Below are 15,900 nucleotides of genomic sequence, written 5' to 3'. Positions count from 1 at the left end.
GCCAGTGGGGAGACAGGGATGGTGTATTAATCTGGAAGCAACCAATGTAGAAGTGAGTGGCAGCTACTGCTGTGATACCTCCGTGGAGTGTACAGGCACAGAAGCTCCTAGCACCTATTGTATCCAGCCAACAACAGTGCCTCTTTTCCCTTCACCCTGCAGCTACTACTGCTGCCACCTTTTGTACTCCCCACCCCACCCCCATGCAGCACAGCAATGGTGAATGAGAGAGAGTGAGTGGCTGTAGCTCCCTGCCCTGGTAGTGCCACCATTTCTGTGATGCAGGGGGGCTGTGCTCTCCTATCTGGCCCATGGCAGGAAACAAAGCCAGGCAGACGGGGGGGGGGGGGATGCTGCAGTCACAGGTACAAGTAAGGTGAAGCAGCAGCAGCCCCTGTATGTATGCCTCTATACCTAACTTGTAGGGGTGGGATGGCTCTTGCTCTGGAGGTTTGTGGGGGGCAGGGGGTGGATTTTAGTTCTGGAGGGGAAAGGAGAAATGTATTTCTTCTCCAGAGGGAGGAGGGGAAGAATATTGCTGGGTAGGCAGGGGAGATTTGGAAGGGAGCAGTGTTAACCTTTTGGGACAACTTTACACATGCACTTGACAAAAACAAACTTTGAGGTTGGCAACACTGCACTAATTCACAGAGTTCTTTCAAGGACAAGAAAGGTCAGATGTAAGGACTATGTCCAGAGAGTGTGTGTGTGTGGGGGGGTGAGAGGTAGTTGGGGCTTCCCTGATTCCCCACCAGTTTCAAATACAAGTTAATAGTATCCTTCCCCTGTGTGTAGCACATGGGGCTTCTCCAAACAAACAAAAGATCCTTTCTCCTCTCTCTCCCTTCTGAGAAAGGGGGATCCAAGTGAAGGGGGGGAAAAAGACTCAGGTGGTCTGTCTCTTAGGTTTACCAGCTGACCTACTGTCTTTAATCAGGGTCTACCTCCAGTCCCTCCTCTTGGGACACCCTGCTTTACAGCTGTTTCAAGGGCAACAAGGCCTGTGACTGTCTCCCTCTTGGCTGAGTAGTCTCTGAAGTGTAGAAATCTTCTTCCCGTGGCAGGTTTTCAATTTTTTAAGCTCCCTCTCCTTGTTCCCAACCCCACCAAGCAGAGCAAGCCTTACAGGTGTACCTTGTTAATGCTGAATGAGCCCAGAAGAGCTTGTTAGTCTCCTGTCCACCTGAGGTTTTCTTCTTCACAAGGGAGTTTGCACTAGAGAAGAAGAAGACTAGAATTTGCTGTAGTCTGTGCAAATTGCAGACTGTTGTTGCAAAGACTCAAGGGCAGTTTTGAAGGAGACTGTGGGACTATCTCTTCTTTTCCCCACTATAAGGAGCTGGCCACAGTATTCCACAGAGACTGAGAAAGATAAGTTCTCCCAAAGGAGAGTTTTAAGGGAGTGTGTTCACGTAAGTATATTTTGCATGTGAATGTGTGATAGTAACAAGTGCTAAATCCCACAAAAAGGATTGTCTGTAAATAAGAATTGTTACTCATAATATTCACAATTTGTTTCAGGGATTATAAGAGAGTTGCTATGTATGCAAAGATGGAGAGTAAATGTTTTCTTTAGAAATTGTTACTTTCCAGCTATCAGAGAGTTAACTCTTTATAATATGTAATGTGAAAGTCCCCAAAGGCACAGAACAGAGTTTAGCCTAAAACAGGGAGGTAAGCTAGGCACAGGAAAGGAAAAAGAAAAATCACATCTAACATTAGCATAGTGCTTTTCTCAAGCCCATTGCACTAACAACCAGGCTCCCACACTTGTGTTATACTAGATTTATAAATAAACCCAAGATGAATTAATAGGGATTCACATTAATCTGGGCCTTAGCCTGTTCCCAGGGGCAAAACCGCTATTGACCTAACTGAGAATGCTATGGGGTCTATAGTCAGCTGTGGCAGGGTGATGCCAAGGAAATGTATTCTTATTCCCTGTTGCTCTGACACCTGAGTGACCCTAAAATGATAGCATATGTGAAATACTAAGCATCAAATTTCTGGAGCCCTATACAATGCCAGAGTACAGGGCTTGCACATGGGATTTGGGGAAGCAAATTGAGTCTTTCCCCTTAGAGAGTGGAAAATTAGCAGACCGTGGACTTCTGTAGTGTTGTGCCTATTCTAGGGGAGGTAGTAGACTAGCATATACATGTAACTGAGCACTCACTAACCATGTCCCAGCTTCCTCCTGGTCTCTTAACTCAGAAGGGCTCTGAGGTGATATGTGGATGAGAAGCACTGCTTCATAATGCCCAGTGGAATGCAGAGTTTGCTTTTACACCCTCTCTGCAGCTGGTTCCCGCTTTTATCCTGGGGAACAGCAAAGGTATGATTTAGTCCTCAACTTTTCTTTGCTGACGTACTGAGACAAATGGTGATCTGGAAAAGCGGTATTTTAAATGTTGATTTGGAAGGACTAATCCCAGCAAATTAAGTCCTCTTATTTTCTAGCAAAGAATGCGCCTTTTGTCTTAGCAAACATCCTTTTATCATTCAGATGTGTTGCTGTAGCACTTAGCCATGAAAAACATCTATTCAAAGGGAATTCCTTTTGATTTTTTCCTTTCATCCCATACCTCATAAAAGCCTTCAAGACAGCAATCATTATCAAAATGATTATTCAGCTGGATGGTCCAACCATTATCTGAATTGTTCATCCAACCCTGTTTCAATCCTTGCTACCAGCACTGCTTATCTCAAACTCTATTTTCAGTGACTGGATGGAAATAAAAAGCTTTTAACCTTGGTGTAGAATGGAAGTATTTTAATGCATCTTAAAAAAGAAGCAGGGAGGGTGGAAAAGCAAATGAGTTATTAGTAACAAATTTCAATCTGTTTGAGTTGAGAGAATAAATGTGCTTCTGCATATGTCTGTCAAGCTGAAGGCTCCTTTTTTTAAAAAAAGAAAGGGAAAAAAAAAGAAAAAAAATTAAACCTCATCATTAGTTTTGTAGGAAGGATGGCGGGTAAGGGTTCCTGGTGAGTTATATAATCTTTTTAAAAGACCGATTTAGAATAATTGATATGATACTCCTGGTAGTTTCTCAGGTCTGAATTAGCAGCACATGCGAATAAAAGCCCCTTTGCAAGCACACACTGTACTTATTAACTCCTGGAGAAAAGAATTAAGACCAATGAAGAGTGTTACTGAGTGCATTAGGCGAACAGCTGAACTATTTGAGGAGCTAGTGTTATGAGCTGATTAAAGGAAGCCATTGATTATTTTTATCATAGCAGTAGCTATATATATGTAGCCCATAACTTATGCTGCTGCAATGCTGCTACATTCACACACACTTGAACATCTGTTGCCCTCTCACTTACTGCATGTAGGCTAGACTGTAGATGTGCACCCACACAGAAGCAAAGGGAAGGGATGGCAGCAAGACGTTTCTTCCAATTTGTCTTTTCCCGTAAGGGTCAACCACCATTGCAGTTCATGAAGTCTCTTGGACTCCTGTCTACTTGAGCTGAATGAGGGTAGAGGCCCTGAGTCTTTGTTCCACTATGTCCTCCTTTGCACTTTTGTAAAAATCCCATGCAACCAGCCTTTTGGAGTTTTCCCTGGTAGAGGGCAGTGTCTGGATGGTGTAGATCCAAGGTAGTGGATAGCTTCATGCCACTCCTCTCCTGGCTGTTTGTAGTAGAAAAGCAAAAAGGGAGGGAGTGGCCTTCACTCTGGATATTTCCAGCAGACAGAATGGCCCTTTAGTACCACAGGCAATTGTGCACATGTTAGGGCATCTCAGAAGTTGCTTAACTTGTTTCAGGGTATGGTTTGCCCTGTGAATAGAGCAAGCCTAAAGAAGGCTTGAAGGCCCGGATCCTTGCAGTGAGATCCACAAAGGGACTTAAATATTGTAATGCTGAGAGTCACAGCATCTAACTTTTAGGCAGCTAGAAAATCACAGGAACAAAGCTGCAATTTGCAAAGCAGAGTTAGGTGCCTAGGCTCCCTATAAAATGAATGGGGAGAGATGGGTGCCTAAGAATGTGATCCACAAAAGCCAGCATCCTATGCAGGGAACCACCTAAGCTAAATAATGGGAGATGCTGAGGAGAGAGGTCTGTGCTAAACTCCACCCTGGAGATAGGCACCTCCCCACAACCTGGACTTAAATGCTTTTCTCTGCTAGCAACCCACGAATGGCAGCTGCTTTCCTGGAGTCAGGTACCTATGGCATTTTTTGTGGGACAGAATTAGGTGCTCCACAGAAAATGAGAAGAGGAGCATTTGCCTGGCATGCAGAATACCAAAGTTCAACTCCCCTCTCTCTGCCAGAAGGGAAGAAAGGATTTGAACAGGGGTCTCCTATCTTGCAGGAGGGTGCTTCACCCACTGAGCTATGGGATAATCTTTTAATCTCTCCAGCTGAAGCTGTTCCATTGAGAATAAATAACAAAAGAATCATTGGAGCAAGGGGCTGGACCCAGGGTCTCCCATCTCTCAGGTGTTTGCCCTATTGGACTATAGATTCATTCATTCTCTCTCTGGCCCAATGACTGCTCCACTGTGGGTAAATACTTAAACAGCCATTGGGCCCTGTAGGTCAATGCTTAGGGCATGCCCAGAGGCTGAAACTTAAGTGTCATGGGAACTTTTACCCAGAAAATGTATGCACTGAGTGAATGTAGGTGCTTACAGGGTTTGGTGAGAGTTTTATAGATTGCAGAGGAGCCGAAGCTGTGGTTTAGGCTCCAAAGCCTGAGACTTTAAGTGTCGAAGTTTGGCATTTAAGCACCAGAGTAAGTTTGTGGATCGCACCTCAACTCCCATTGATTTCAATAGGCGCTAGATGCCTAAATATCTCTAAGGATCTGGGCCAAAGTCATCTTTGCCCCCACCCTCAATTTGTTCATATGCTGAGTGAAGCTCAGCCAGAAAGGAGTATTGAGCCCCGAGTCCCTTCACTGCCAACCTTTGTGTAAGATCATGATGCCTAACTTCCCAGCTCGCTTCATTTGGGTTAGATTGTGTTCTCAGCTACCATACTCTCAGATGACTGCCAATGAAGTAAATAAGGAGATGTGTGCAAGCTGCTGAGGGACAAATTTAGCCCTGGGACAATGAATACTTTTTCATCTGCATAGCCATGTTTTCCTTCCCTTGCCAATTTCCTGGGATGTGAATCTGCCTTTTCCTGGCTAGATCACTCCTCTTTCTGATCATGTCCCGCCCCAAAATTTCTGACTAATCAAAAGAAGAAAAGGAAACAGAGGAGAGAGACTATGAATTAATTCTAATAAATACAGTACATTAAAGCCTAAAGGATCCTAAAATCCATTACAAATTATGGATTAGATAGTGACTCATGCAATGCAACCATACAAGGGAAAAACCACCCTCTTTTGTATGTACTTGTTCTATCTGCATAGGAAAACGCAGGGTTATTCACTCACAGGAGCAGGTGGGTGGAAAGTGGGCAGAACTTGACTCTATTCCTTTCCCCCTCTTGCTGGTCAGAGTATCTAAGCCAGCATGGGCTTGGTTTAATTTATTTCTATATAAATTAGCAGTAGATTACTAACACTGGGAATCAGAGAGGGAATTGGGTCTGAGGCATGTTTCTGAGGCACATTTCCCCCTGGAGTAGTTTAGCTTACATGTAACCCTTCGGTCAGGACTGTGCCTTGAGTATCAATCCAGCCCTATGCATATCAAGGAATTCACCACTAAGAAGCAGATACTCCCAAACCTCTGAGGTATGAGGATGCTTTCAATTAGACTTCATCTGGTTTGCAAGCATGCATTGTGGAAATATTCCTCAACCACTTCTGTCCTGTTTCCCAATTAAAGATAGGTTTGGGTGTGCAGCTGGCTTACATATTCAAAGAGAGGCACTAATGGTGCATTTGTTATATTTATATGAAGCACCCAACAAAACTCTAATGTGCAAATTAGCTGACACACACATTAAATAATCATTCCAGGCACCAACTGACTCAATATCAGTTGGAAAACTCCAACCAGGGTTGTGAGCTCAATCTCTAAGGGAGCCACTTAGGGATCTGGGGCAAAATCAGTACTTGGTCCTGCTAGTGAAGGCAGGGGGCTGGATTCGATGACCCTTCGGGGTCCCTTCCAGTTCTATGAGATAGGTATATCTCCATATATTTTATTTTATTACCAAAAATCAACCTTATTAGTACCCACTCTGGCAAAAGCCTCTGCTAAAAGAGAGGATTTCCAGTGTGATGAATGTTACAGACTATAAAGAGACAGGAGTGGAGTCTCACTGAAAATACTGTGATGGCAGGTCCCCTCTTGAACAGAGGTCTGATCCAACTCTGATTGAATGGAGTCAGCCTGTGCTGTACATTTGGGGTTCGGGGCGGGGGGCGGTTAGGCTTGCATGCCCTACTAGACCTCAGCTGTCAGGGTAGACCACATGTCTCTGGAGGCTTTTGGAGAGTCAAAAGCAGGCAAAAGTGGGGTGATCTCAGTTAACATTTTTCTGCTCCTCCACTGCACATAAAATATAATTCAGCAAGGAGAGAATTACAGAAAATAGATGCCATCCCTTTTTATTCAGAAAACAAGCATTTCTAGCATAATATTTTACTGTATAAGAAGGATATGAGCTAAACATAAAGCATTTTCCATCTGCCTCACCTCTGCACATCAAACCTTGCCAAATAGATTTGTTAAGCATTTGCAGAGCATCCATCAGTAAATGACTTCAGCATTGTCTAGTAAGCCAAATACACTGCACAGAGCATATGCCTTTTGACAAGTCACACTTGTTTTATGTGTTGTATAATTCATTGTTCCTTGAGGTAAATATTCCATTCAACCTTCTTTCAGTCAGCATTCAGCTTTCATTTCAGTTAATAACAATTAATATTTATTTACGTCAATCCAAGCAGTAAACGATTTGCTTTGTAATTATCTTAGAGAGAGACCTTATTAGAATACAAGGCAAATAGGGTTTCTGACTTGCCAAGCTCAAGAGGAAATTGCTTGGTGTCTTTGTTGGATTTTGATATTGTTTCATGTGATAATGATGAGCACATTAGAGTAGTGTTTGCTTCTTGGGTGATTAGGTAGGTGACTGGAATACAGGGCAAAACAGCTTATGTTATTGGTTGCCTTTTAAGAGAAAGCTACACAGGAATGAAGTGTTCAGGATTTAGGATGCATTGCTGGAGGCACAGCACTATCTGTGTGGAGGCACTGTGCCTTTGCACAAACACTCAAGTTCCCTGAGGCAGCCCCCACCCCCTCCTTTAAAAGTGGACTCATCCATGTACAGAGGGTACACTGAGCCAGACTGCACCTTCTCTCAGTAAAACCCAGAAGGAAGATTAAGAGGGAGGAAAACTCAGTCTTGCTGTGCTTTCAAGGGATAGGGGAGGTGTGGCCCTAACCACCTATATCTGTCAGTATCCACAGGAAGCTAGGACTAGATAGAACTACAGACCTTCTACAGGAGTTTTTTATTAAACAAAACAATTTCAACAGACATAAACAAAAAGGCTTCCTGATGGCTTTATTTTGCCTTGCAGCTTTTCCCTCCCCCTCTCCTTTACCTGGACTACACTCTGCCAGGAACTCTACTCAACAGACAGACATAGTTAGAGATTCAAAAGTACAGTCGGCTTCCATTTAGTCACTGAAATACGTGCACAGATTTTCAAAATTGCTCAGCACACTAAAAGTCTGGCCATAACCATCAGTCTGGGAGCAGATTAACATGTTTGAAAATACAGCCTTTGCTTAGGTGCATTAATGGTTGTTGAGCTCTTTTGAAAAATCTGACCACTCCTTTAAGTGCCTAAATGAGAACTGTTAGTAGCTCTGGGTAGTTAATCCACCACCCCACATTCTGTTCCCTGGCAGTGCAGATCCAATGGAGCCATTCTGTCTGGGGCTCCCCTACACTCCCCTATGCAGTTTCATATGATAGAGCAACATTAACCAGTCTTCAATAATAAATGAAGACTGGTTAACGTTGCTCTATCTCAGATGAGGCCAGTTCAGTGGCAGAAATCTAGATAGAAGTAGGACTATCTCCTCTCCTCTGGTATAAATCAGAAGTGGCTTTACTAAGAACATAAGAATGGCCATACTGGGTCAGACCAATAGTCCGTCTAGTCTAGTATCCCATCTTCCAACAGTGGCCCATGCCAGATGTTTCAGAGAGAACGAGCAGAACAGGGCAACTGTCTAGTGCAAGGTTTCTCAAACAGGGGTCGCCGCTTCCAGCAGCTCCCATTGGCCCTGTGGATAGGGCAGGTAAACACACCGGCCCGGCCCGCCAGGGGCTTTCCCTACACAAGCAGTGATCCCTGTTTGAAAAACCCTGGTCTAGTGATCCATTCTGTCATCCATTCCTAGCATCTGGCAGTGAGAGCATGGGGTTGTGTCCCTGACCAACTTGGCTAACAGCTATTCTTGGACCTATCTTCCATGAACTTATCTAATTCTTTCTTGAACCCAGTAATACTTTTGACCATCACAACATCCCTTGGCAAAGAGTTCCACAGGATTGACTGTGCACTGTCCAAAGAGAGATTTTTTGTTTGCTTGTTTTTAAACCTGCAGCCTATTAATTTCATTGGGTGATCCCTAGTTCTTGTGTTATGTGAAGGGGTAAATAATGCTTCCTTATTCACTTTACTACACCATTCATTATTTTATAGACCTCGGTCATATCCCCCTTGTATTCATCTCCTTTCTAACATGAACAGTCCCAGTCTTTTTCTCTCTCCTCATATGGAAGCTATTCTGTACCCCTGACGATTTTTGTTGTATCTTTTCCAATTGTAATATCTTTTTTTTAAATATATGGGGCAACCAGAACTGCATAGACTATTCAAGTGCAGATGTACAATGGATTTATATAGTGGCATTATGATATTTACTGTCTTATCTATCCCATTCCTAATTGTTCCTAATGTTCAGTTAGCTTTTCTGACTGTCGCTGCGCATTAAGCAGATGTTTTCAGAGAACTATCCACAATAACACCAAGATCTCTTTCTTAGGGGTAACAGCTAATTTAAACCCATCATTTTGTATGCATAGTTGGGATTAAATTTTCCAATGTACATTACTTTGCATTTATCAATATTGAATTTCATCTGCCCTTTTCTTGTCCAGCCAGCCAGTTTTGCAAGTTTCCTTTCTCAGGGTACATCTACGCTACCTGCCGTATTGGTGGGTAGCGATCGATTTCTTGGGGATTGATATATTGCGTCTCATCTAGTCGCGATATATTGATCCCCGAACGCGCTTCCGTCGAATCCGGAACTCCAGCACCTCGAACGGCAGTAGCGGAGTCAACAGGGGGAGCCGCGGACGTCGATCCCGCGCCGTGAGGACAAGAGGTAAATCTATCTAAGATACTTCGACTTCAGCTACGCTATTCACGTAGCTGAAGTTGCATATCTTAGATCAATTTCCCCCCCACACCCAGTGTAGACCAGCCCTCACTCTTCAAAGTCTGCTTTGGACTTAACTATACTAAGGAAATTTGTATCATCTACAAACTTTGCCACCTCACTGTTTACCCCTTTTTCCAGATCATTTGTGAATATGTTGAACAATACTGGTCCCAGTAAAGACCCCTGGGGACACCATTATTTACCTCTCTCCACTGTGAAAAAATGTACCATTTATACCTATCCTTTGTTTCCTGTCTCTTAACCAGTTACTGATCCATAAGAGGACTTTCCCTCTTATCCCATCACTGCTTACTTTGCTTAAGAATCTTTTGTGAGGGACTGTGTCAAAGGTTTTCTGAAAGTTCAAGTACACTATATCCTCTGGATCACCCTTGTCTACATACTCGTTGAAAACCTCAAATAATTCTAATAGATTGAGACTTATTTCCATTTACAAAAGCCATGTTGACTCTTCCCCAACAAATTGTGTTCATCTATGTGCCTGATGATTCTGTTCATTACTATAGTTTCAACCAATTTGCCTGGTACTGAAGTTAGACTTATGGGCCTGTAAATGCCAGGGTCACCTCTGGAGACTTTTTTAAATATTGGCATTACAATAGCTTTCCTCCAGTCATCCAGTACAAGGGCTGATTTATGTAATAGTTTACATATCAGTTAGCAGTTCTGCAATTTCATATCTGAGTTCCTTCAAAACTCTTGTGTGCATATTATCAGGTTTTCATGATTTGCAGAAGTCAATTGAATGACACCAATTCTAGAATGGTGTTTAAAGGATAAATAGGCCCATTTTTGGTGTTATGCTTTGGGATCCATCAGAATGAAAAGAATCACAGGACATATCCTGGTCCCATTCAAATCCTGATAGTTAGTGGTTTAGTTACAGTGCAGACTTTTTCATTACTGTACTAATCAAAGTCAGTAAACTGCAAAAGTTAATAAATTTGATCTTATTTTACCCTCAAGCAACATTATTTACCCCTAAATTACCTTCAGGCTTCACATTCAGATTGATATTGCATGCTAGATCTTTAAAATAACTCAGAGAAAGGCACCAAAGTGTGATAGGACATGAGCAATGAAGATGAAATTGAACACCTTTTTGTTCACTTAGAAACACTGTCTCAGAGTCTTCTCTCAGTTACACCTGTGTAAATCTGGAGTATGTCTATTTAAATTACTAGGATTACCCTGGATTAACACTGGTGTAACAGAATATGATGTAGCCCATTGTATTAGAAGACCAAAGAACTAGGGTTTATTTCCTACAGTCTATGAACTGTATTTACCTTTACTCACATAAGTAGTCTCATTGACTTCAGTGAGACTATTTAGATAACTCAAGATGTGCACATGCAGAAGTGTTTGTAGGATTGGGGCAGTTATAATTCCAGTTCACTTCAATAGGAATTGCATCCATGAACTAAGAAGAGAACTGATCTAAGAAAGTCAAATGTAGCCTCTGATTTGTGAGCCTATCTCAGTAGGAACAGGATGCCCAGACACACCCTCCACTCTGTACCACCTTAGTCAGCGAGACTATCAGCAGTGGCTGTGCCCACTGGGAATTCTGTCACAGCAGGAAATCCCCAGAAGGGGCATACAGGCCACTTTCTCCTTATATGCCCCTTGTGCACAAAAAGCCACTGAAAAATGTTGAGAAAAAAGTAAGAAAAACAACAAGGGGCTGGAGGGACTGATTTATAAAGAAAGAAAATAAGTAGGAGTTGATTGGCTAAGTGAAGACTACAGAGGAAAACATGGTGGTAATTTGAAAGGTGTAAGCACCAAAAAAGTGCTACGAGGGGTTATAACTAGGAATAATGGTGTGTATATAGGGTTGCCTCTTACCCCTAATGCGCCTCCTTACTCTTACTGCATCAAGTACCCCCTCGTTGCTTGTTCCTCACGCCGCAGTAGGCTTTCTCCTGGTAACTTGGAGCTAACCAGGTCACCAGTTAGTCCACCCCTTCCAAGGTTAGAGTCCAACAGGACATCTGCCCAAATGCCATTCCAGATGGTGTCAGCCCCAGCTTGAGGCTCTATGTCACTATACACGTGGCTGGCAGGGGAACCCAGGCTCACCTGCTACACCAGGTTCCAGGCCAGGGACCCTACAATCAGCAATCCAGGTTGTCAGTTCCCCATCCCAGTTGCTGTTTCCCTGTCTCCTTCATACCTAGCCTTCCTATCTTCTCTTGCCTGGTTCTAGGTTTAACCAGTAGATCTTCATGTGGAGTATACGACTACTTCACCCTTCTTAACCCCTTGCCAGACTCCTTACTCTCTGGAAGGATCCCAGGGCTTACTCTGATTTCCCCCCTCCCTCCTTGTTTCTGATGGTCTGCTTCCTCCCTAGACCTGTCCCCCATCAACCCATTTCAGTACTCAGCTTCTTGGCTTTAGTGCTAGCCCAGCCCTTCCCCAACTGGGCTTCATCAATTAACCCTGGCCCATGGTCTCTCAGGTGACCTAACTGGCCTGTTGTGCCCTCATTAAGCCTATGTGGTGATTGATATTAAGAAAAATAAACTGTACGATTAATAGTAGGAAAGCCTTTTTGACAGGTAGATATATTAGAGTTCAGAATAGCCTCCCAAGGGAAGTGGTAGAAGCCCCATTGCTTGAGACAGTTAAAAACAGACTGGGATAAACACTAGAAAATGTACTCCAGGAGAAAATTCTGCAGTGAAAGAGATGTAACAAGTCTTTTCCATTTTAACTATCTCCAGCAGAACTCTGAAGTGTGCAATGATTAGAACACAACACAGTCTGCAGAAGTTGTTCATAAATCAGTGAACACCAGGCATGATTAGGGACATTCTCTTCAATTCTTCCAGTGTAAGCTATTCATCACCTATATCACAGAGGATTAGATTATTAATAAAATAATAAGAAATATAAATGATTCATTCCCTGTACTTCTATAGTGTTTTCCAACCATGAATTTTGCACTTATTTAGATGAATCAATGCTCCACCTGTCAGTTCAACTGCAAGTGCTTTGGGGATGGACTTTCTCTTACTATATGATTGTAAAGCACAATGTCACAGTCCCACTTGGGCCTTTGCTTGCTACAGTAGTATAAATACCACCTTATAGGGGATGGTAAAAACTGCACATTTGGTGATAGTGTGTGCATAAACTTCAATTATTTTGTTAACGTAAACTTAAAGTTACGTTGTGGGAACTAGTAACTTGCCGGGGGTGAGGAGAATATGTGAAGGGGCGGGGAGAACCCAGGCACCCATCAGCTTGTCCAGGAAGTTTGATGGAACTGAAATGCTACTTGAAGAGTAAAGTGTGCTTCTAAAATACATCATATTGTCAGTTGCTGGCTATCTGTGTTCTCACTGGGTGTTGCACCAGCTCTGTGCAGATACCTGACACAGCAGACCTCAATCGAACTGCCCAAGAAGACTACAGACTCGGTTCAGCAGTGAAGGCGCTCGGCCAGGTTTATTGTCAATGAAGCATGAGGATAGTATCCCTGCAGAGTCTATGGGGTACTAAGACATGTATGACCATTACAATGGACCAGTTCAGTGAATGGCAAGGCTTTCTGTCCCCTCCTCGGCCAGACAAAGGATTAAGGTGAGGCATCCTAACATTTATAGACTGAGACAAACCATTTGGGATAAACAATTTACCGATCACCATGACATCTTTGTTACCTCTGCTTATACCTTTCTCCTGAATTTTCAGACAAAACGTCCCTATTCATCACTTCTGTCAAACCATTTTATCATGCTAGGTTGGGATATTCTTGTGCTGGCCTGCTGGAATGAGTTTACATATTCAGTGTGTCTTAGCAATGCTAGCAGTACTGGTGCCGAGTTCATGTACTGGACAGTGAACTTGCAGCCAGGCTGCTTTTGACAGGGCCTCTTGCTAACTTTTTGCTTTATATCAGCAGGGCTTTTTTAGTTCAAGCCTTAGGTCTCATATCAGCCCCCTTATACCAGTTCTCATGTCCCAGGCTCTTTCTACAACATGTCACTTTACATAGAGCTATTTTAGAGAATATAAAGAGGTGCAAGGTTGGCAAGGAATATGCCTGGATTTATATCTCATTGAAATTTAATAAATAGCTCGGTTTTGGCTTTCCAAATGTCTGAGACAATCACAGAACTGGATAGTGTCAGTGTAGATGATGCATGTTCAAACTATTGCACATATCCTCAGGAGAAATATATCTATTTGTATTTCTGGCAGAAATGGGAACTTACAACAGCTTGAAAAAGAGCACCTCCTTGTGGCAATATTGGCAGCCTGAAGGCAAGGTTATTGCTATTAGCCAGCTATGAAACGTCTGACAGAGAGTAAGAGGAGTTGTCAGCCTTGCTTGAACCATCAAGGAAAACTGAAGGGCACACATCCTTGGTTCAGACATTTATCAACACAACAAGGTCACAAAGACTGAAATGCAATTCTCCTTTTGTCTTCAGCTCCTTTACCATTCCCCCTTGGGAGATGGCCCCTCACAAGCACAGCTCAAGACCACTGTTTTTGTTCTGAAATGGGTTTCTGAAGCAAAATGAAAAACAACCCAGTGTCACAGCAGTAACGTTAAGTTAAATACCAATAATATTTCCTTGCAAAGGAAGGAAAAGAAACAATTTATAATTTCTGTAGAAAGTGTACGAGTCCTTGACATGGAGAAATAGGTCAACATTTTATAGAAAAGCAGTGAATTCCTACAAAGCCAAAGGAATAACTTGCATTCACAGTGAAAACTGACTTTCATCTCTATGGATCCCCAAGTGCTTTACAAATTTCACATATATTTAGGACTCTCATCATCCACCACTGACATGCCTCTGCCTCTTCATAAGAAAGCTCCAGAATGCTGGGGAATGTAATCCAAATTACTTTACCCTCCATCCTCCCACCTCCACCCCAAGAGAGATTGTATTTCTTGCAGCAAAGACACTGTTTTGTTCCACCTCAGTGACAGCCATAAGCAGTGCAACACCATCCACAGAGAATAATGCTCAGCTAGTTGAGCAGCTATAAGGTGGCATTGCTATTTAAGAGCACAGGGGGAAATTAGAGTTGTGACTAGACAAGAACTCAAGCCAAGATTGATTCAAAACCCCAAATTCTCAAAGTTTGAAGGGCACCAGGAATGTGTTTTGGCCCACTGTTGGGATAATTGCCAGCTGCAAAAGTTGGATATGAATATGGATCTGAAGTCTGGGTCTGTATGAGCCTGGGATTTTGGTTAGGGACTGTTTCTAATAAGTGGATTGGGGATTTAACGGATGACAAAGTACTTTGTGAAATAAAGGTGAAATAAATGTATCTAAGTGGCAATTCAGTATTCTTTTTGTAGTGTGGAATGATATTTTTATATCAGTGCTTAGATAATGTCAGCTCCTCAGTTTTATAAGTGCTTTATAAATGCCAATAGATAGGTACATTAATCAAGAAAAATCTGGCATTTGTACACAGCTATTTTGAATGTAAATAGTTTCTTCACAATTCACAGTAAGGTCAAAATTACTAGAGTGGCAATGAAAAAGTTATTAATGTAAACAAATGTGAAAAGATAATTTCAGTCTTGAATAGTTTAAAATACAACTGAAGTTGAAATCCATAGTTAATAAAACATAAGGGCCCAAAATTGTCAGCTGCAATCTTCGTTCCAGAGCTTTAAGTTACCTTTTAGGTATACTGGGCCCAGGCCATGGAATGCCTTGAAAATAAGTACCAAAACCTGGAACTTGACTTGATATGGCCTTCCAGGGAATGTAGGGAGCAGAGGACAGGTTGGATGAGCTAGCAATAGCCTGTGTTGATCAGGAGATGCACTGCAGCATTCTGTGCTAGCTACGTGCTGAAGGCAACCTGCTGTTCTACATCCGTGACTGGATCTCATCCAAGCCCAGGGCCATCTTGGTGGTAGCAAGGTAGTATGTGATGAAGGATAGGTAAAACTGTGTATCATCTACATATTGCTCACACTTGAGTCCATGTTGTCTGACCAGCTCTCCTAGTGGCTGCATGTAGATGTTTGATCTCTGTGGGACTCCACAAATGAGTGTCTAGTGGTGGAGATAGAATTTCCCATTACTACACTTTGAGTACATCCCTTCAGGAAGAATCAAACCATTCAGTGCCTTTGGCTACCTCTTTCAAGTGTGAAAGCTGTATCTTATGGTCAAAATGCTGCAGAGAGGTCCAGAAGGATCAGAATTGACGTTAGCCCTCCATCACTGCTATTAAAGTGGTTTCAGTTTCATGTCCTGACCTGAATCCAGATTGTGTCAGATCTAGAATATTCGCTTCCACAGATGAGCTTGCACTTGGCCTTTGACTAACTTTTCTATGAGCCGCCTCAGGAACAGAAGGTTCAATAGGTGGCTAGAATCAACAGGATTCAGGAACAGAAGGGCAATAGCTGGCTAGAATCAACGTGTCCAGGGTGAGTTTCTTCAGTGCTGGTCAGACTTCTCTTTCAAGCATGAAACAAAGGAAGAGTC

At 42.7% G+C, this 15,900-nt stretch overlaps 1 long non-coding RNA gene across 1 annotated transcript; it reads left to right on the top strand.

Annotated features, from left to right (window-relative positions):
• The first annotated feature begins 1,186 nt into the window (after positions 1-1,186).
• Positions 1,187-14,792, top strand: LOC120403817. Its single transcript, XR_005597743.1, has 3 exons — positions 1,187-1,412; positions 12,785-13,009; positions 13,631-14,792. It is a non-coding gene; the product is annotated as an uncharacterized LOC120403817 (long non-coding RNA).
• Positions 14,793-15,900: the final 1,108 nt, after the last annotated feature.

This window comes from Mauremys reevesii, linkage group 4 (assembly GCF_016161935.1).
Source record: "Mauremys reevesii isolate NIE-2019 linkage group 4, ASM1616193v1, whole genome shotgun sequence".
NCBI classification, from domain to species: domain Eukaryota; kingdom Metazoa; phylum Chordata; order Testudines; family Geoemydidae; genus Mauremys; species Mauremys reevesii.
Note: the sequence above shows the minus strand (reverse complement) of the source record. Positions and strands in the feature narration are given on the sequence as shown.